This window comes from Pelophylax lessonae (genome assembly GCF_965119305.1).
Source record: "Pelophylax lessonae genome assembly, chromosome: 12".
NCBI classification, from domain to species: Eukaryota; Metazoa; Chordata; class Amphibia; order Anura; family Ranidae; genus Pelophylax; species Pelophylax lessonae.
The window spans coordinates 181,160,391-181,183,745 of NC_138779.1; positions in this window are offsets into that span (position 1 = coordinate 181,160,391).

The window sequence follows — 23,355 nt, forward strand, 5'->3', positions numbered from 1 at the left end:
GTTCTGCGAACTTGCAGAAAGTTAGTAACCGGTTCTATGGAACCGGTGCAAACCGGCTGAATCCCACCACTGGCTTTGGCACAGGATAGATAGGAGTGTTAGCTTCACTACAACAGTGAACCAGCACTCCCTCCTGTAGAAGCTTCTGAATCACTGGACATATACCAGTAACTGACTCATGGGTGACTATTGAGACAGTCTTGGGATTGGTAGAGTGACATCTCTATGTATTCTAACTGGAGGAACCTGCATTAGGCCAGGGCTGTTTTCCCCAGTAACCAAAACGTTACGATCTATTTGTTCCTTAACTTCTGGGGGGATACTCTTTTTGGGTTGTGTTTCCAGAAGAGGCATAAAAATGAAATCAGTTGTCTCTTGTCTTGTCACTTCAGGTAAAGTATATCTATCACAATCCTATCTGGGGACAAAGCAATAGTTAAACCCATTTTTGCTATGAGATCCCTTCCTATTAAATTACAAGGGGATTGTGATGACAACACAAATGAATGCACGGTGGTTTGGTTTCCCATAGCTATCTGTACAGGTTTAGTGACATCAGCAGTAAAGATAAGGTTACTTACCCCTACCAAGGATACCTGATGATCCAAAAGGGGCAAAGCCTCATCAGTGTTGTTCAACAGCGACGGACTAGCTTTTGCAACCACTAAACAAGACTTTGGAACACCATTAATATTTATTTCCACCATAGGTTCAACATTCCGGTCGTAAAGTGGTTAACTATTCCCATCTCTGTTGCCCCTTTATTCTTAGCTACTACTTTCCATATATGCACATACTTATCAGGCAACACACAATCAACAAGTACCAGCCATACCTTCCCACACAGACAAACACTCTACACCAGAACCATCGGTGAGCCTACACAATATGTTAAGCAATGCTTCCAGCTTATGTGCTTTAAAGGAGCCTTCTGCTCGCCACCATTTATCTGGATAATTTTTCTGAATTTTCCAAGTTAATTTATACCATTTACTGTGAAATATCAGAGCTGTCTTGCCCCCTTGTTGTATCATTTTTACAATGGGCATACCAGGCTGAAGTTTGGTAGGTTTCAAGCCCACAGCTTTTGCCACCTTAACCAAACATTCCCCGTTTTCTTTTGACAGTTCACATTCCTTCATCAAATGGCAAATTCATGAGGCTGAGCAGTGCTCTATTGCTAATCTAATATCTCTTATACTATGCAAAAAAAGAAATCCCCCTAAAAGCAGAGCTCCGCCCAAAAGGGGAAGCTTTGCTTGTCTGTCTCCTCCCCCCCTCCGCTGCCACATTTGGCACCTTTTGGGGGGGGGGGGGGGAGCAGGTTTTGGCAGGTACCTCACTCCTATTTCCGGCTGAGTTCACTGTGGCGAAGTGAACTGGAAGTTCTGCCCCACTTCTCCCTTTTTTTTCTTCTGTCAGTGTATGTTGTATATGCTCCGAGGCATTGTATGGTTGGGTCTTGCATAGTTGCCAACATTTGAAAAAAATTTCCAGGGACACTTTGTAGCACAGCTATCAATTACTTACCACACCCACTTCCCTGAAGCTCCACCCACTCCACATAATTAATCTCCGCCTACTTATCATCAGATTATAGGGTCTACTCAATAAAGAGAGAATTACAGGAAATTGAAAAGGGAATTTTAAACTTGAGGCCAAAGTAGCAGAGTTGGAGCAATTCTCTCATTCAGCTGCACTACTTCTGCCTAAAGTTTAAAATTCTCATCACAATTCCCTGAAATTCTAAAGTGTCAAATGTGCTCAGGTGTGACCATACAAAAAATGTAATATGTAAATATAAATAAAGTGCAAAGTGTAAATAAGTACAATCCCGGGACAATGTAAATTACACGGGACAGGCTCCTATTTGCCGGGACTGTCCAAGCAAAAACGGGACAGTTGGCAAGTATGGTCTTGTCGACTTGCTCTTAATTGTTATGTATGGCACAGTATTCTGTGTATGAGACTATTTATTCTGTTCTTTCTTGTTCTTCAATAAAGCACTCCTGATTTATAAAAAAAAAAGAAATATCAATGAGCTTCTTTATGAGCTCATAAGATTTTTGGCAGGGTCATATGGTATATTTTGCACTTATGAAACAGTAAAAACAAATTCTTTCAATGATACAGTATATGTTCATCAGAAAAAAAAGGAGCAAATAAGAAATATTCACTGATGGTTTTATATGCACTAAAAGCCCCAGACCGCTGCTTCAAAATTTAATGGCAATCTGCCACTGCTGACTTGTTTTTGAAGGTGAATGCTCCAGATCGGTCATAGTAACTCCTAGTAAGTCACTGGCTTGGAACAAGAATGACACCTGCTATGAAAGTGTTTGTTATACAACTCACTAAGTAGTGCATGTCTGCCCTGGAGCATACACCCTTTTAAAAACAAGTTGACAATGAAAGCCTTCATATTTTTTTATTATGTTTCTTTTAACTGATGCATGCTATATAGACTGCTCAAAAAATTTAAAGGAACACCTGTTAATCAGATTATATCAGCAAGTCAATTAGACTCCTGGGATATTGATCTGGTCAGTTAAATAGCAGAGGGGGTTGTTAATCAGTTTCAGCTGCTTTGGTGTTAATGAAATTAACAACAGGTGCCCTAGATGGGCAACAACGAGACAGGAATGTTTTTACAGGTGGCGGCAAATTACATTGTTTTTCCCTACACATCTTTTACAGAAGGTCCTTAACCCATCAACATTAGTGATGGATGAACATCGGCCAGGGGCGGTTCGCAAAAGTCAGCCGCAAATTTTCTCAAAAGTCAGCGAACCGCGAGTTCGCGGTGGGCCCCATTGAGTTTAATGGGAGGCGGACTTTAAAAAACCTTTAGGTAATATTTGCAGCCACAAAAGACTTACTAGCTGTGCACAAATAGTCCCAGCACATGGACAATGTCACAACAGAAGTATTGCAATTGGAAAAGTTGCCCTAAAATTTTTTTTTTTTTTTTTACGGCAAAATTTTTTTTTTTTTTCATAAATCAGCCAGAACTTACAGCAGCTGGTAAATACATGTCAAATACATATAGGGTCCATTCAAACATCTGTAAAATGGGTCCACATCCATTCCACAATTTGGCGGAACCTTTACAGACCCATTGATTTTCAATTCCAGTCTGAAAAATGAGGCATTCACAGGATAAAGAAGTAAGTGTCTGCCATTTCAGACCCCAAAAATTAGCCCACATGTGTTTACCTGACAGCTAAGAACATTGTATTCTGTGGCTGAAGGTACATTAGGCATTCACAGGATACAGAAGTAAGTGTCAGCCAGTATAGGCCCAAAAAATTAGCTCACATGGGTTTACCTGACAGCAAAGAAAGTTGTATTCTGTGGCTGGAGGTACATTAGGCATTCACAGAAAAAATAATTGTCGACCCTGAAAGGCCGCAAAAATTTGGCATTCAATATACATGAAATGCCTTTTATGCCCCTGTATTTAGCGAAGAGGAGTCAGCCGAGGAGGAGGAGGAGAAGAAGAGGCAGGCCTGCATGCAATCCGTTGCGGTACAACCAAATATACATGGGTGCCACGAGTTACATGCTTGACGGCCGTCAGAAGGTTCACCCAGTGGGCAGTAAAAGTGATATACCTTCCCTGCCCGTGTTTGCTAGACCATGTGTCTGTGGTCAGATGTATCTTGGCACCAACACTGTGTGCCAGAGATATATTCACTTGCCGCTGAACATGGCCATACAGCTCTGGAATGCCCTTCTGCGAGAAATATTTCCTGCCTGGGACCTTCCATTGTGGTGTTCCAATGGCCACAAATTTACGAAAGGCCTCAGAGTCCATCAGTTGATATGGTAGTAGTTGGCCGGCTACCAGTTCCGACAAGCCAGCAGTCAAACGTTGGGCAAGAGGGTTATGCGGCGTCATCATTTTTTTCCGCTCCAACATTTGGGCCACAGAAGCCTGCCTTTTTCCAGAACAATGTGACAACGGCATCATGGAAGGTGGAGTGGAGGACAATTGGGAGGAGAGAGGAGAAGGAGAAGAGGCTGGACGGTGAGAGTCTGGAGTGTGGCTTTATGGGTTCTGACGGTGTTGCTCCCACTGGGCTCGGTGATGGGAGTTCAGGTGCCTTCTTAAGGCGGTCATCCCTAGGTGAGTGTTGGGCTTACCGCGACTTATGCGTTGACTGCAAAGGCTGCAGATGGCAACACTGTTCTCAGCAACAGACACATTAAAAAAGCCCACACTGCGGAGCCATGTGCCTGCGTCCTGGGAGCGCCAGATGTGACTGTACATGGTTGATGGCTCGCTCCTGATACATTTGCAGTCTGCTTTGTACCTCTTGTGAAATGCAAGTTCCGCCTGCTTCTCCTCCCTATCTGCCGGTCCGTCTCTCCCTCTGAACTCCCCTCCTCTTCCTCTCTTGTGGCCACCCACGTGACGTCCATAGACACGTCATCATCCACGTCACCTTCCCCACCACTAACATTCGAGATCTTGAAGTAGGCAGCAACAGCAGGGACCAACCTCCTTGGGCTGATCTGGGTACTGTCGTCAGACTGCTGAGTGGCGGCTGTTGCTACCTCCTCTTTCTGATCCGATGCCAACAATGTCTGCGCATCGCAAATGTCTTCGGAAAATAATTCCAGTGATTCAAGCGGAGGGTATGTGGTGGTGTTTGTGGTGGTGTCTTTGGGGGTGCACACAGCAGAGAGTGAAGAGGGTGCAGATAGAGAGGATGAGGAGGGTGCAGAAGAGGAAGGCTGAGTGAGCCACTCAACCAAGTCTGGTGAGTCCTTTGACGTAATCGAATGCACCTTCTGAAACTTCACACTTTGGCTCCGGCTTACTGCTCCTGCCCTACCCCTACCACCCCTGTGTAAGTGTCTGCCTCTTCCTCTGCCTGTCATGTTTTTAAATTACCCTGTGACAAAAGTCTCTAGAGAATCGCAGTATATCTAGAAAAAGGTATATAACACCCCGCTTCAATCTGTGGTATTGGGGGGCCACAGGTTTATCACACCAGTTCTACAAATAATTGGCCAGTAACTGTTGTCACTGTGTGTAGCACAGTTAACACAGCAAAAGAGGCCAAATTTTTGCAGGACTAAAATACAATCTTAGAAAAGTATACTGTTAAATAACACCCCACTTCAATATGTGGTATTGGGGGGCCACTGGTCTATCACACCAGTTGTTCAAAAAATTGGCCAGTGAGTTTGGCACTGTGTGTATCAGACTTAATGCAGCAAAAGAGGCAATATTGTTGCAGGACACAAATACACTTATGAAAGTATACTCAGATAACACCCCACTTCAATATGTGGTATTGGGGGCCACTGGTCTATCACACCAGTTGTTCAAAAAATTGGCCAGGGAGTTTGGCACTGTGTGTATCAGAGTTAATGCAGCAAAGGAGGCAATATTGTTGCAGGACACAAATACACTTATGAAAGTATACTCAGATAACACCCCACTTCAATATGTGGTATTGGGGGGCCACTGGTCTATCACACCAGTTGTTCAAAAAATTGGCCAGGGAGTTTGGCAATGTGTGTATCAGAGTTAACGCAGTAAAAGAGGCAATATTGTTGCAGGACACAAATACACTTATGAAAGTATACTCAGATAACATCCCACTTCAATATGTGGTATTGGGGGGTCACTGGTCTATCACACCAGTTGTTCAAAAAATTGGCCAGGGATTTTGCACTGTGTGTATCAGAGTTAACGCAGCAAAAGAGGCAATATTGTTGCAGGATACAAATACACTTAGGAAAGTATACTCAGATAACACCCCGCTTCAATCTGTGGTATTGGCGGGGGCACAGGTTTATTACACCAGTTCTACAAATAATTGGCCAGTAACTGTTGTCACTGTGTGTAGCACAGTTAACACGGCAAAAGAGGCCACATTTTTGTAGGACTAAAATACACTCTTAGAAAAGTATACTGTTAAATAACACCCCACTTCAATATGGGGTATTGGGGGCCACTGGTCTAACACCAGTTGTTCAACAAATTGGCCAGTGAGTTTGGCACTGTGTGTAGCAGAATTAACCCAGCAAAAGAGGCAATATTGTTGCAGGACACAAATACACTTGTAAAAGTATACTCAGATAACACCCCACTTCAATATGTGGTATTGGGGGGCCACTGGTCTATCACACCAGTTGTAATACATTAAAAGTGCTTTAGTCACTGTTTGTAGTATTGGTGCAGCAATGCTCAGTCACCACACCTGTCACAATGCTGCACAGTGCACAATACAAATCCACTATAATATGCTTTCTATATTACAAAGTATATTATACCATGGATTACACCCCTATCTAGTGCACTGCACACCTATACCAAATAAATTGCAGCCCTTTAACCACTTAAGCCCCGGAAGATTTTACCCCCATTACGACCAGGGGGTATTTTGCGATTCGGCACTGCGTGACTTTAACGGAAAATTGCGCGGTCGTGCGACGCTGTACCTAAACGAATTTGGCGTCCTTTTTTTCCCACAAAAAGAGCTTTCTTTTGGTGGTATTTTATCACCTGTGCGATTTTTTGATCACGCGCTATAAACAAAAAAAGAGCGTCAATTTTGCAAAAATAGCAATATTTTTCACATTTTTATATATGAAATTCCCCCCAAAAAAATTTAAAAATCAAAATTTTTTAACATTTTCGGCCAATTTGTTTTATGCTACCTATGTTTGGTAAAAAAAAATCGCAAAAAGCGTATTTTGATTGGTTTGCGCAAAAGTTATCGCGTTTACTAACAAAGGGAAAGATTTTTGTCATTTTTGTTGTTTTTTTTTTTAACGCGTAATGGCGGCGATCTGCGATTTTTTTGCGGTACTGCGACATTGCGGCGGACAGATCGGACCCTTGACTGACATTTTTGACACTTTTGGGGTTACCAGTGACATTTCTACAGTAATCAGTGCTATATATATGCACTGTTACTGTAAAAATACACTGGTAGTGAAGGGGTTAACTTTATTTGGGAGGGAGGGGCTGTGTGTGTCCCTAGGGGCGTGCTTTCTACTGTGATTGGCTGTGGCTTGAGCTGTAAGGACACTGATCAACGGATCTACATAGTAGATCCATGTGATCAGTGTCTTTACAGCGAGGAGAATGACAGGCAGCTTGTTTACACAAGCTGCCTGACATTCTCCCTCTCCCCCGCCGATCGCCGAGTGGCCGGCGGACATCGGGGCGGGAGCGCGCCTCCGGGGGCGCGCGCTCGCTCCCTAGACCCTCACAAGCAAGCAACGTAGCCCTACGTTAGTTTGCCTGTGAGGGGCTGACCGCCGACGTAGATAGTCGTGCGGCGGTCGGCAAGTGGTTAACCAGATGCCGCCCGCCCGCTGTCATATGACGGCGGAGCGGTGCGACCATTGTTCTGGGCCGCCGTCATATGACGGCGGCACTTTAAGCAGGGCAGGCGCGATCGCATGCACGCCGCCCTGCACTGCCGGTGTCGGGGTGACCCTGGGACACCCCCCGTCACCGGCAGGGGGAAAACAGCCAATGGGCGTGGCTGTTTCCCACGTGATCGGCTGTGTTCTAATGACACAGCCGATCACAATGGAGGCGCCCACAAGATGACCGCGCATGCGCGATCGGGAGCGCGCAGCGCGGTCATGTCGGTGGTACTGTGTTCCGTAGGAACACAGCTGTCACCGGCGGTAGTAAACAGTCACTGACAGTGACTGTTTACTATGTGATCGGCTGTGAATCAGTCACTGACAGTGACTGTTTACTATGTGATCGGCTGTGAATCCATTCACAGCCGATCACAAAATGTAAACAAAGAGCAGTAACTCACTGTTACTAGCTCTTCTCCCCTCATACAGTTTCCAGTGTGAGGAGAGCAGAGCTAGAAACAGTGAGTTACTGCTCTGTACACATGTCAAATGTAAAATCACAAAAATAAACTTGTCCCCACACAGTCCTCAGCCCCCCCCAATGTCACCTGTCACCCAACAGTCACCTCATCAGTGCCCAGAAATTGACACCCATAACGTTCACATGTGAGCGTAGCGATCGCAGGCAGAATCACCGCGACTTTGCCCACAATCCGGAAATCATCGCAAATCGCGGAACGCCTGTGCGTTGCCCGTGATTTGCAATAGCACCCCAAACACTGTGCGATGTTGCCGCCATTTCCGCCTGCCGAATCGCGGTAACATCGCGCAAACATCGCATGACGCCCAAAAAAGGTACAAGGGTTTCTTTGGGGCGTCATGCGTTGTTTGCATGATGTTACCGCGATTCGGCAGGCGGAAATCGCAGCAACATCGCACAGCGTTTGGGGTGCTATTGCAAATCAGGGGCAACGCACAGGCGTCCCGCGATTTGCAATGATTTCTGGATCACCGCGATTCTGCCCGCGATCGCTACGCTCACATGTGGACATAGCCTAAAGTTCACCGGTCACCAGAGACTGCCATCAGTACCGCCGTGCACCATCGCCCGTCACCTGTCACCCATCGGTGACCATCGCCCGTCACCTGTCACCCCATCAATCACCGTCTCCTGTCACCCCATCAGTCATCGTCACCTGTCACCCCATCAGTCATCGTCATCTGTCACCCCATCAGTCATCGTCATCTGTCACCCTATCAATCATCGTCACTTGTCACCCCATCAGTGATCGTCACTTGTCACCCCATCAATCATCATCACTTGTCACCCCGTCAGTGATTGTCATCTGTCACCCCATCAATCATCGTCACTTGTCACCTCATCAATCATCGTCATCTGTCACATCATCAATCATCGTCACCTGTCACCCCATCAGTCATTGTCACCTGTCACCCCATCAGTCATCGTCACCTGTCACCCCATCAGTCATCGTCACCTGTCACCCCATCAGTCATCATTACCTGTTTGCCATACACATGCAACCACTTACCGACCACCTAACGACTATATGCGTCGGCCATTAAAAGCTAAATACTGGGGTTATGGCAGCAGATAGCTGCCATAACCCTGGTATTTTTTTAAACGGCGGGTTGTCGGCTTTCAGATAAGGGTGGTCCCAGTGGCGGATTCGCCGCAGAATTACCCTTACGGTGCAGGGGAAGAGGTGCCCCCCCCTCCCGCCGCATCCTAGACGTTTTCCCAGCTTACCGGACCCGCCAGCAGCGGGAAAAACTATCCGGTCCCGGATCCTCAGAGACAGGAAGTCGAGTGAGGGCAAGATGGCCCTCACTCGACTCTATGGTCTTGGAGGACCGGAGCTACGTCAAAAGTCGTTGCCTAGCAACCGGTTTAAAGGGCTGTTTTTTTTTTTTTCTTTCCTTTTTCAACAATTTTTTTTTTCTTTTTTACTGTAGTTGTGAGGTGTGAGGTCTTTTTGACCCCAGATCTCACAATAAAGAGGACCTGTCATGCCTATTTCTATTACAAGGGATGTTTACATTCCTTGTAATCAGAATAAAAATGATCAAAACATTTTTTTTTTAAACTGTGTAAAAATAAAAAAAATAATAAATAAAATAAATAGGAAAAAAAAAAATTAAAGCGCCCCGTCCCCGTTAGCTCGCGCACAGAAGCAAACGCATACGCAAGTCCCGCCCACATATGTAAACGGTGTTCAAACCATACATAAGAGGTATCTCCGCGATCGTTAGAGCGAGAGCAATAATTTGAGCCCTAGACCTCCTCTGTAACTCTAAGCTGGTAGCCTGCAGAAATGTTTAAAATGTTGCCTATGGGGATTTTTAAGTACCAATGTTTGGCGCCATTCTGTGAGCATGTGCAATTTTGAAGCATGACATGTTGGGTATCTAATTACTCGGTGTAACATTATCTTTCACATTATGGAAAAAATTGGGCTAGATTTACTGTTTTCTTATTTTTTAGTTCAAAAAAGTGAATTTTTTTCAAAAAAATTGCATTTGGAAGACTGCTGCGCAAATATGGTGTGATAAAAAATATTGCAACAATCTCCATTTTATTCTCTAGGGTCTCTGCTAAAAAAAAATATATAATGTTTGGGGGTTCTAAGTAGTTTTCTAGCAAAAAAAAATATTTTAGCTTGTAAACACCAAGTGTCAAAAATAGGCCCAGTCTTAAAGTGGATAAATGGACAACTTTGTGAAAAGGGCTACTTGGATGTTAGGCGTCTGTATGTGGCTAGGCTGTGTAAAAGTGTTACACATGTGGTATCGCCATACTCAGGAGGAATAGCAGAATGTATTTTGGGGTGCAATTTTTGCTATGTACATGCTATGTGTTAGAAATATTGCATAAATGGACAGCTTTGTGTAAAAAAAATGTGTTTTCATTTTCTTTCCACAGTTTCCAAAAACTTGTGGAAAAAAATGACAAGTTCAAAAGACTCGTTATGCCTCAAAAATTATATGTTGGGCTGTTTGCTTTCCAAAATGGGGTCATTTTATGGGGGTTTCCATTGTCCTGGTGCTCCAGGGCCTTCAAAAGTGTGATAGGTTGTCAGGAAATGATATGTGTAATTTGTGCTCCTAGAATGCCGGACGGTGCTACTTGGATGTTAGGCCTCTGTATGTGGCCAGGCTGTGAAAAAGTCTCACACATGTGGTATTGCCATACTCAGGAGGAGTAGTAGAATGTGTTTTGGGGTGTAGTTGCAAGTATACATATGCTGTGTGAGAGAAATAACCTGTTAATACGTCAATTTGTAAAAAAAAAAAAAAAAATCTTCATTTTTCAAAGAGTTGTGGGAAAAAATTACAACTTCAAAAAACTCACCATGCCCCTTATTAAATACCTTGGAATGTCTACTTTCCAAAAAGGGGTAATTTGGGGGGTATTTGTACTTTCCTGACTTTTTAGTGTCTCAAGAAATGAGATAGGCCTTCAGTACATCAGGTGTGATCAAGTGTGATCAATTTTCAATGAATAGCACCATAGCTTGTGGACTCTATAACTTTCACAAAGACCAAATAATATACACTTATTTGGGTTATTTTTACCAAAGATAAGTAACAGTATAAATTTTGGCCAAAATTTGTGAAGAAAAATTACTCATTTGCTAAATTTTATGACAGAAACAAAGAAAAATGCGTTTTTTCACAATATTTTCAGTCCTTTTTTATTTATAGCACAAAAAATAAAAAACCCAGTATTGATCAAATACCATCAAAAGAAAGCTCTATTTGTGTGAAAAAAGTACACAAATTTTTTATGGGTACAGTGTTGCATGACTGAGTAATTGTCATTCAAAATGTGAGAGCGCTGAAAGCTGAAAATCAGTCTGGGCAGGAAGGGGGTGAAAGTGCACTGTAGGCAAGTGGTTAAATTACTTTTGTGGAAATTAACAGAGCGATTTGTGTCACTGCTGATCTGTCCCTAAAGCACATTGGATACCTGTCCCTTAACTGAAAAACTGTACACCTATATCAAATATATAGCAGCCCTTAACATTACTTTTGTGGACATTAACAGAGCGATTTGTGTCACTGCTGATCTGTCCCTAGAGCACATTGGATACCTGTCTCTAAACTGAAAAACTGTACACCTATACCAAATATATAGCAGCCCTTAACATGACTTTTGTGGACATTAACAGAGCTATTTGTGTCACTGCTGATCTCTGTCCCTGGAGCACACTGGATACCTGTCCCTAAACTGAACAGGAACTGCACACCTATACCAAATAAATTGCAGCCCTTTAAATGACTTTTGTGGACATTAACAGAGCGATTTGTGTCACTGCTGATCTGTCCCTAGAGCACACTGGATACCTGTCCCTAAACTGAACAAAAACTGCACACCTATACCAAATAAATTGCAGCCCTTAAAATGACTTTTGTGGACATTAACAGAGCGATTTGTGCCACTGCCGATCTCTATCTGTCCCTGGAGCACAGACTGGATACCTGTCCCTAAACTGAAAAGAGACTGTAGTAGACCTATACCAAAATACCAGCCCTGAAAAGGACTTTTGTGGATCTTAACAGAGCTATTTGTGTCTGGCAATCTCTCCCTGATGAACACAGCAGACCTTTCCCTACGTTGACAAAAAGCAGAATGTGAAATGGCCGCCTGCTCTGGTCTATTTATAAGGTAGGGGGCATGTCCATGTGCTGAAATGTTTCAATTGGCTGTCCCGTTCCACCTGACACCACCTGACGGCTGTGTCATGGGTCAAAGTTCTCCCCAATGTAAACTAACATGGCCGCCACGAACAACGCCATGTGTTCGCAAAATTGGTGGGTAGCGAACTAGCAAAATTTGCCGCGAACCGCAAGGCCATCCCTAATCAGCATGATTAGTATCTGCTCCTTTGTGCAAGGAGGAACAGGATGAGCACTGCCAGAGCCCTACAAAATACCTCCAGCAGGTCACTAGTTTGAATGTCCCTGACCAAACAATCAGAAGCAGATTTCATGAGGGTGGCCTGAGGGCCTGACGTTCTCTAGTGGGCCCTGTACTCACTGCCCAGCACCGTGGCATTTGCCATTGAACACCAGAATTAGCACGTCCGCCACTTGTGCCCTGTGCTTTTCACAGATGGGAGCAGGTTCACCCTAAGCACATGTGAAAGGGTCTGGAGAAACCATTGAGAACATTATGCTGCTTATGACATCATTCAGCATGACCAGTTTGGTGGTGGGTCAGTAATGGTCTGGGGAGGCATATCCATGGAAGGATGCACAGACCTCTACAGGCTAGAGAATGGCACCCTGACTGCCATTGGGTATTCGGGATGAAATCCTTGGACCCATCGTGAGACCCTACACTGGTGCAGTGGGTCCTGGGTTCCTCCTAGTGCATGACAATGCCTGGCCTCATGTGGCGAGAGTATGTAGCCAGTTCCTGGAGGATGAAGGAATAGATACCATTGCATAGCCCCCATGCTTGCCTGACATAAATCCATTAGAACATCTCTGGGACATTATGTTTTGGTCCATCCGACACTGCCAGTTTGCACTTTAGTCTGTTCAGGAGCACAGAGCTAGAAGAAAAAAAAACACCAGGAAACCAGCCGTCGTCTCATTAGAAGCATGCCCCAACGTTTTCAGGCATGCATACAAGCACACGGGGGCCATACAAACTACCGAGTACCATTTTGAGTTGCTGCAATGAAATTTCAGCAAAATGGACTAACCTGCTGCATCATTTTTTCACTTTGATTTTCGAGGTGTCTTTGAATTCAGCCCTCTGCAGGTTGATCATTTTCAGTTCCATCAAACAATGTGGCATCCTTTCATTCCTAACACATTACCCAGTCCATATCAGTATAGATATCCAGCATGATATTTTTCCTCCATTGAGATCTAATGTGTTTTCAAATTGTTCCTTTATTTTTTTTAAGAAGTGTATTTAAAAGCTTATACGGCAATTAATTAGCCACATAGTAGCACATATAAAGTTAGAAAATAGCTATTCCCCAATTTTGGAAGTAAATGTATTCACTTAGCTGGTTAAAAAGTTTTGGGGATCGGTTTTATAATGTTTTACGTGTTAAACAAAAAAGCTTGACACAATTCACCCCATAGGTGGCAGCAGTATACTGAATATCGATATAGTCTGATTAATGCTGCCGCTCCTAAGTACCGATCTAGCCTCTTTTATGTTGTTACTATGTTTTATTGGTTTAAAATGAACCTGTCCTTTACCAATACAGAAAAAATAATAGGTTCATTTAAAGTAATATTAAACCCTCCCTTTTTTAAAGATCTTTCAACAGCTGATTGAGCATGCATCTTTTAGTCCTTGTCTTTCTTACTGTTTAAGCAAGTGCCATGATCACTGCCCCAGGCTTCCTATTTCAGGGTGGCTGCTTTCTCTTGCAGCATTCTATGGAGCCACCCAGGCATCCAGGGACTAGATTTGTGTCTTCCTACATTGTGTCCATTTATGGAAACACACAGCCCCATAACCTAGGAGGGCAAGACACTTCCCTGCTCCTCCCCCTCCCTTCTTTAAGTTAAATGACTGGCTGGTGGCTTCACTACCACTGGTAACTGTTTCCCATGAAGACTGGAGGTTCAGGGAAGCAGCACTGGGAGAGCAGGAACAAGTTATAAACTGCAAGTAATGGAATCAGAATAGGGTTGCCACCTCATTCATTTAAACCGATCGCAAATTATTTACAAAAGTTCTGTGGCTGATTAACCACCTCCAACCTGGCCACTGTACATATATACGGCTGGGTGGGAGTCTTGTTCTTCTGATCAGACGTTCCTGAACGTCCTGCAGAAGGAGCGAGATCGAGTTGCCGTAGGTACGCGCAGTGGCGCGATCTCGATGTGCCTGTGTCCCTCGGACACATAGCAACAAGTTTTGGCAGGAGAGCCCTGTGATTGGCCCTCCTGATCACATGACGGCTGTGTCCAATCACAGCCGTCATGTAATGTAAATACAGCCGTTGTAACGGCTTTGATCTCTTCTTCTCCTCACACAGATCCTGTCAGTGAGGAGAAGAAGAGACGATCTGTGCTGCAGCCAGGGGATCAGTGAGTTTGAAGCATTTTTTTTGCTAATTACTCACTGATCACAGGGGGGGGGGTCTGTGCTGGTAATCAGAACATTTATTACCACTGCAGGCCCTGGGGGGGTGCCACTAGAGCCACCAGGGATGCCCACCGATGACCACCAGGGATGCCCACCATGGCCACCAGGGATGGCAATCAGGGCTCAGGGAACCTGCCAGTGGTCAGAATCCAAACAGGGAAGACCGCTCCAGGTGAGTCTGGGATCAGGTGCTGGTCGGATCCGCAATCCAGGATAGCTTCAAACAAAAGGAATGACCGCACTTCCGATAAATTTCAAAGAAAGGAGTGTCTTTATTCCACATCAATCGAATTGGCAAATACAAATACACACTGTGAGTGCAGGACAACCGGTGGACGCGTTTCACCACTGGATATGTCGCTGATGATGAATGAATAAGCGACATATCCAGTCGTGAAACGCGTCCACCGGTTGTCCTGCACTCACAGTGTGTATTTGTATTTGCCAATTCGATTGATGTGGAATAAAGGCACTCCTTTATTTGAAACCTGCCAGTGGTGCCCTCCCTATCAGTGCTCCCACCATTGCCATCTATCAGTGCTGCCCACCAGTGCCCATTATTGCCATCTATCAGTGCCGCCCACCAGTGCCCATTATTGCCCACCAGTGCTGCCTATCAGTGCTGATCAGTGCCCATCAGTGCTGCCTATCAGTGCCACCTATCAGTGCCCATCAGTGCTGCCTATCAGTGCCCATCAGTGCTACCTATCAGTGCCCACCAGTGCTGCATATCAGTGCTACCTATCAGTGCCACATATCAGTGTCCATCAGTGCTGCATATCAGTGATGCCTATCGTTGCCCATCAGTGCTGCATATCAGTGCCACCCCATCAGTGCCTACTCATCAGTGCTCATCAGTGCAGGAAAAAAGGTATCTATTTACAAAATTTTATAACATAAACAAAAATTTTTTTTTTTTCAAACTTTTCGGTATTTTTTTATTTGTGTACTAAAAAAGAAAAACCCTTGCAGTGTTCAAATACCACCAAAAGAAAGCTCTATTTGTGAGGAAAAAATGACATAAATTTGGTTTAGGTACAGTGTAGCATGACCGCGCAATTGTCATTCAAAATGCAACAGCGCTAAAAGCTGAAAATTGGCCTGGGCAGGAAGGGGGTGTAACTGTCCTGTATAGAAGTGGTTAAGATGGTAATTAAATTCCGTTAGTGTCCTATCTGCATTAAATTAGCCCCAGAATCTGTGTTATTATTTTGTGTTTGGTTTTAAAGGGATGAGGTGGCAACCCTAGATTAAAATGTTACCAAATAGGTTACTGGGGAATGTGCTAATTTAAAAAAACACTGAGGGTTTACTGCTTTAACTGCTGCTCCCATCAGCTGCACATACATACACTTTCCTTTACCTTAATGGCCGCTCTGTTTGGTCAAAAATAAGAGGGTATCCTTGGAAAAGTGGCTTGATGTTTAAACAGGGCTGAGGCCGCCATATGCCTGCCATGGGTGCCGTCATCAAGCACAAGTATTGTTACATGGAATAAGTAAGAGTACACGCTACCCAGACATGTGTATGTAAATTCAAAACAATAAATGAACAGACCAGGCACCATTCCGATGCAATTGGGGAGATATAACTACCATCCGATAGTCATCCTCAGTCAGATAAAAAGCGTAAAGGGAAGTTGGCCAACCTGGCAGAGACAAGAAAAGATTCACTAAGAAATTGGGGGAGAGAGAGAAAGAGGGAGAAGAGAAAGTTTGAGAAAAGGAAGGGTTAGGAAGAAGGTGGGGAAATGCGTGTAGTGCTACCCCTAAAGGAGCCGCTTGAATATAATTGGTTCTTTACTCCTCCTCTAAACCCTTAGAACAGTCCCAGCCCCTCTGGCACATCTAGTAAGAATGTTAGTGGGAACACCACCAATAAAAGACACACACATAGTACAACACAGAAATGTTCTTTACTGTGAAGTTCCTTTGAAGCAGTATATCTGAAGTAAATTAACTGTATAGTAATGACTAAGGATCAAAATCAATACAACTCAATAGCACCGTCAGGCTGCTTTCAGGGGATTCCTCAACAATAAATAAACCCGAGAGGCAAACACTTTAACAATGCAGTATGCTGGTAGTATCTGGGTAACAAGGAGGGCAAGGAGGACACTGTGACTACTCAGCAGGGCATCAGTGTGACCCAGGTTTTGGCAAGTATGGGCAAATAAGTAACGTTATCTGCATGCAGTGTCCTTGTTCTCTGCAAATGGGCAAGTGCCCGCTCACCAATCCTGCGTTTCAAGGCCAAGCGAGATGTCCTGGAACAAGGCAGGCTTTTCAGTTAACTTCACACCATTGGTACAGGTGCCCCTGGAGATGCACCTGTGACAGACCCACTAGGAACAGGGGCTTTGGAGGGGGCGCTTGCCAGCCTCTCGCCTACTGAATATGGGCCCTGGCTTTTAAGGGAACACTACTCTTTGTGAGGTGAATGATGGGGGTACCCTTGGAGTAATGTTTCTTTGGATTCAAGTCCATGTCTCCCCAAGACACACAGACCCTGGGACTCTATGCCCATGTCCCTGTTTAAGGCCCAACTGCCCCATTACCAATAGGGACGACTACACACAGTCAGACTCATAGCAGATGTTCATATCATCTACTCAACGACCTGTCTTTCACACACACCTATTGTCTACTAGCAAACTACTGTGGGGATGTGTTTGGAAGAGGAATTTGGAAGGAGGTTGCGAGAGATGAGGAGACAGCACAAGGGGCCAGTGTCAGAGCAGGTCCTGCTGGGATGGTATGATTCTGTCTGCTGGGAACTCTGGATGTAAGTGTTAGCCCGTGAGCACGGACACCAGGGAAAAATTCTCCCTTCCATCCAGAAAAGGTACTAGTCGCAGTACGAAGTGCGAGTGTTGTTTTTGGGGAAACAACACAAGCAATGGAAAGCTGAGTTAAGCAGGCTGGTCCAGGCAAAGATGCGGTTGGATGAGAGCTACAGAGTAGGGATAGGCCTAACACCCCCCCCCCCCGTTCGGTTTTCACCAGAACATTTCAAACAGGGAAAAAGTTCTAGCGAACATGCAAACTCTATTAAAGTTTATAGGACACGAACAAGAAAAATCAAAAGTCCAGATTTTAAAGGCTTATATGTAAGTTATTGCCATAAAAAGTGTATGGGGACCTGGGTACTGCCCCAGGGACATGTATCAATGCAATTTTTTTGTTTTTTTTTAAATGATGATTAGTGATTTTAATGGTGCTTAAAGTGAAACAATAAAAATCAAAAAATTCCTTTAAATATAATGCCTGGAGGGTCCCCTTAATGTGCCTGTAAAGTGGCGCATTTGTACGATGTATGGATCTTGCTGCAGCAATACTGCCATTTCTAAAGGAAAAAGTGTAATTTAAACTTGCTTGCGGCCTTTAATGTTCTGCCGACTCCCGGCAATACAGATTAAAAAAAAAAAAAAAAACAGCATATAACCCCCCCGCCCCCAGTCCATACCAGACCCTTGAACCATTGCCAGAATTAAAAAAAAAAAAAAAAAAAACAACGTGAGGTCCCCCCCCAAAATCCATACCAGACCCTTATCCGAGCATGCAGCCTGGGAGGTGAGGAAAGGAGGGGGAACAAGCTTCCCCGTCCTCCTGAACCATACCAGGCCACATGCTCTCAACATGTGGTGTTGGGTGCTTTAGGGCAGGAGTGCTTTGGGGCAGGAGTGCTCTGCCACCCCCACCCCAAAGCACCTTGTCCCCAATGTTGATGGGGACAAGGGCATCTTCCCAACAATCATGGTCTGTGGTTGTCGGGGTCTGTGGGTGGGGGGGGCTTATTGGAATCTGGAAGCCCCCTTTAACAAGGGGACCCCTGGATCCCGGCACCCCCCCTATGTTAATGGGTATTGGGTACATCGTACCCCTACCAATTCACCAAAAAAGTGTAAAAAAGTAAAAACCACAGAATACAGTTTTTGACAAGTCCTGTATGAAAAAGAAAAAATAGTGTCTCTCAATGTAAATCCATTGTCAATCACGATGCCCGCCGGACCCGAAAAATAGAAGAAAATTAAAAAACGCTTCGCCTCTTAGGAGTATACCTGCTGTATGCCCTATCTTCGGCTTTTACAGTTCTTTTATAGGCAAGGGGTGGGGCCATCCGGCTATGTCACCCGGTGGCACTGCCCCCTTCTGACGTCATGTGACATCAGAAGGGGCGATGCCACCGGGTAACATAACTGGGTGGCCCCACCCCTTGCCTATAAAAGAAATGTCAAAGCCGAAGATCGGGCATACGGGGGTAGCCTCTTAGGAGGCGAAGCGGTTTTTAATTTTTTTCTATTTTTCGGGTCAGGCAGGCATCGTCATTGATGATGGACTTACATCGAGGGACATTATTTTTTTTTCTTTTTAATAAAGGACTTCCAGATTTCAATAAGCCCCCCACTCGCAGATCCCCACAACCACAGTCCAGGGTTGTCAGGGAGTATGCCTGTACACTACACTGACTGCACTAAACTGACTGAACTCACTATCCACTAACTACTAGAGATGGCCTTGCGATTCGCCCGGTGGTCGGTTCGCGGCAAATTTTGCTTGTTCGCTACCCGCCAATTTTGCGAACACATGGCGTTGTTCGCGGTGGCCATACTAGTTTACATTGGGGAGAACTTTGACCCATGACACAGCCGTCAGGTGGAACGGGACAGCCAATTGAAACATTTCAGCACATGGACATGCCCCCTACCTTATAAATAAACCAGAGCAGGAGGCCATTTCACATTCTGCTTTCTGTCAGTGTAGGGAAAGGTCTGCTGTGTTCATCAGGGAGAGATTGCCAGACACAAATAGCTCTGTTAAGATCCACAAAAGTCCTTTTCAGGGTTGGTATTTCGGTATAGGTCTACTACAGTCTCTTTTCAGTTTAGGGACAGGTATCCAGTCTCAACTTTAGGGACAGTTAGAGATCGGCAGTGACACAAATCGCTCTGTTAATGTCCACAAAAGTCATTTAAAGGGCTGCAATTTTTTTGGTATTGGTGTGCAGTTTCTGTTCAGTTTAGGGACAGGTATCCAATGTGCTCTAGGGACAGATCTGCAGTGACACAAATCGCTCTGTTAATTCTCCACAAAAGTAATTTAAAGGGCTGGAATTTTTTTGGTATAGGTGTGCAGTGCACTATATAGGGGTGTAATCCACGGTATAATATATTTTGTAATATAGAAAGCATATTATAGTGGATTTGTATTGTGCACTGTGCATCATTGTGACTGGTGTGGTGAGCGTTGCTGCAGCAATACTACAAACAGTGACAAAAGCACTTTTAATGTATTAAAACTAGTGTGATAGACCAGTGGCCCCCCAATACCACATATTGAAGTGGGGGTGTTATCTGAGTATACTTTTACAAATGTATTTGTGTCCTGCAACAATATTGCCTCTTTTGCTGTGTTAAGTCTGATACACACAGTGCCAAACTCCCTGGCCAATTTTTTGAACAACAGGTGTGATAGATCAGTGGCCCCCCAATACCACATATTGAAGTGGGTGTTATTTAACAGTATACTTTTCTAAAAGTGTATTTTAGTCCTGTAAAAATGTGGCCTCTTTTGCTGTGTTAACTCTGCTACACACAGTGACAACAGTTACTGGCCAATTATTTGAACAACTTGTGTGATAGACCAGTGGCCCCCGAATACCACATATTGAAGTGGGGTGTTATCTGAGTATACTTTTACAAGTGTATTTGTGTCCTGCAAATATATTGCCTCTTTTGCTGTGTTAATTCTGATACACACAGTGCCAAACTCACTGGCCAATTTTTTGAACAGCTGGTGTGATAGACCAGTGGCCCCCCAATACCACATATTGAAGTGGGGTGTTATCTGAGTATACTTTTACAAGTGTATTTTTGTCCTGCAACAATATTGCCTCTTTTGCTGTGTTAACTCTGATACACACAGTGCCAATCTCCCTGGCCAATTTTTTGAACAACAGGTGTGATAGACCAGTGGCCCCCCAATACCACATATTGAAGTGGGTGTTATTTAACAGTATACTTTTCTAAAAGTGTATTTTAGTCCTGTAAAAATGTGGCCTCTTTTGCTGTGTTAACTCTGCTACACACAGTGACAACAGTTACTGGCCAATTATTTGTAGAACTGGTGTAATAAACATGTGGCCCCCCAATACCACATATTGAAGCGGAGTGTTATCTGAGTATACTTTTACAAGTGTATTTGTGTCCTGCAACAATATTGCCTCTTTTGCTGTGTTAACTCTGATACACACAGTGCCAAACTCCCTGGTCAATTTTTTGAACAACTTGTGTGATAGACCAGTGGCCCCCGAATACCACATATTGAAGTAGGGTGTTATCTGAGTATACTTTTACAAGTGTATTTGTGTCCTGCAACAATATTGCCTCTTTTGCTGTGTTAATTCTGATACACACAGTGCCAAACTCACTGGCCAATTTTTTGAACAGCTGGTGTGATAGACCAGTGGCCCCCCAATACCACATATTGAAGTGGGGTGTTATCTGAGTATACTTTTACAAGTGTATTTGTGTCCTGCAACAATATTGCCTCTTTTGCTGTGTTAACTCTGATACACACAGTGCCAAACTCCCTGGCCAATTTTTTGAACAACTTGTGTGATAGACCTGTGGCCCCCGAATACCACATATTGAAGTGGGGTGTTATCTGAGTATACTTTTACAAGTGTATTTGTGTCCTGCAACAATATTGCCTCTTTTGCTGTGTTAATTCTGATACACACAGTGCCAAACTCACTGGCCAGTTTTTTGAACAGCTGGTGTGATAGACCAGTGGCCCCCCAATACCACATATTGAAGTGGGGTGTTATCAGAGTATACTTTTACAAGTGTATTTGTGTCCTGCAACAATATTGCCTCTTTTGTTGTGTTAACTCTGGTACACACAGTGCCAAACTCACTGGCCAATTTTTTGAACAACTGGTGTAATAAACATGTGGCCCCCCAATACCACATATTGAAGCGGAGTGTTATCTGAGTATACTTTTACAAGTGTATTTGTGTCCTGCAACAATATTGCCTCTTTTGCTGTGTTAACTCTGATACACACAGTGCCAAACTCCCTGGTCAATTTTTTGAACAACTTGTGTGATAGACCAGTGGCCCCCGAATACCACATATTGAAGTAGGGTGTTATCTGAGTATACTTTTACAAGTGTATTTGTGTCCTGCAACAATATTGCCTCTTTTGCTGTGTTAATTCTGATACACACAGTGCCAAACTCACTGGCCAATTTTTTGAACAGCTGGTGTGATAGACCAGTGGCCCCCCAATACCACATATTGAAGTGGGGTGTTATCTGAGTATACTTTTACAAGTGTATTTGTGTCCTGCAACAATATTGCCTCTTTTGCTGTGTTAACTCTGATACACACAGTGCCAAACTCCCTGGCCAATTTTTTGAACAACTTGTGTGATAGACCTGTGGCCCCCGAATACCACATATTGAAGTGGGGTGTTATCTGAGTATACTTTTACAAGTGTATTTGTGTCCTGCAACAATATTGCCTCTTTTGCTGTGTTAATTCTGATACACACAGTGCCAAACTCACTGGCCAGTTTTTTGAACAGCTGGTGTGATAGACCAGTGGCCCCCCAATACCACATATTGAAGTGGGGTGTTATCTGAGTATACTTTTTACAAGTGTATTTGTGTCCTGCAACAATATTGCCTCTTTTGCTGTGTTAACTCTGATACACACAGTGCCAATCTCCCTGGCCAATTTTTTGAACAACTGGTGTGATAGACCAGTGGCCCCCCAATACCACATATTGAAGTGGGGTGTTATTTGAGTATACTTTTACAAGTGTATTTGTGTCCTGCAACAATATTGCCTCTTTTGCTGTGTTAATTCTGATACACACCGCGCCAAACTGACTGGCCAATTTTTTGAACAACTGGTGTGATAGACCAGTGGCCCCCCAATACCACATATTGAAGTGGGGTGTTATCAGAGTATACTTTTACAAGTGTATTTGTGTCCTGCAACAATATTGCCTCTTTTGTTGTGTTAACTCTGGTACACACAGTGCCAAACTCACTGGCCAATTTTTTGAACAACTGGTGTAATAAACATGTGGCCCCCCAATACCACATATTGAAGCGGAGTGTTATCTGAGTATACTTTTACAAGTGTATTTGTGTCCTGCAACAATATTGCCTCTTTTGCTGTGTTAACTCTGATACACACAGTGCCAAACTCCCTGGTCAATTTTTTGAACAACTTGTGTGATAGACCAGTGGCCCCCGAATACCACATATTGAAGTAGGGTGTTATCTGAGTATACTTTTACAAGTGTATTTGTGTCCTGCAACAATATTGCCTCTTTTGCTGTGTTAATTCTGATACACACAGTGCCAAACTCACTGGCCAATTTTTTGAACAGCTGGTGTGATAGACCAGTGGCCCCCCAATACCACATATTGAAGTGGGGTGTTATCTGAGTATACTTTTACAAGTGTATTTGTGTCCTGCAACAATATTGCCTCTTTTGCTGTGTTAACTCTGATACACACAGTGCCAAACTCCCTGGCCAATTTTTTGAACAACTTTTGTGATAGACCTGTGGCCCCCGAATACCACATATTGAAGTGGGGTGTTATCTGAGTATACTTTTACAAGTGTATTTGTGTCCTGCAACAATATTGCCTCTTTTGCTGTGTTAATTCTGATACACACAGTGCCAAACTCACTGGCCAGTTTTTTGAACAGCTGGTGTGATAGACCAGTGGCCCCCCAATACCACATATTGAAGTGGGGTGTTATCTGAGTATACTTTTTACAAGTGTATTTGTGTCCTGCAACAATATTGCCTCTTTTGCTGTGTTAACTCTGATACACACAGTGCCAATCT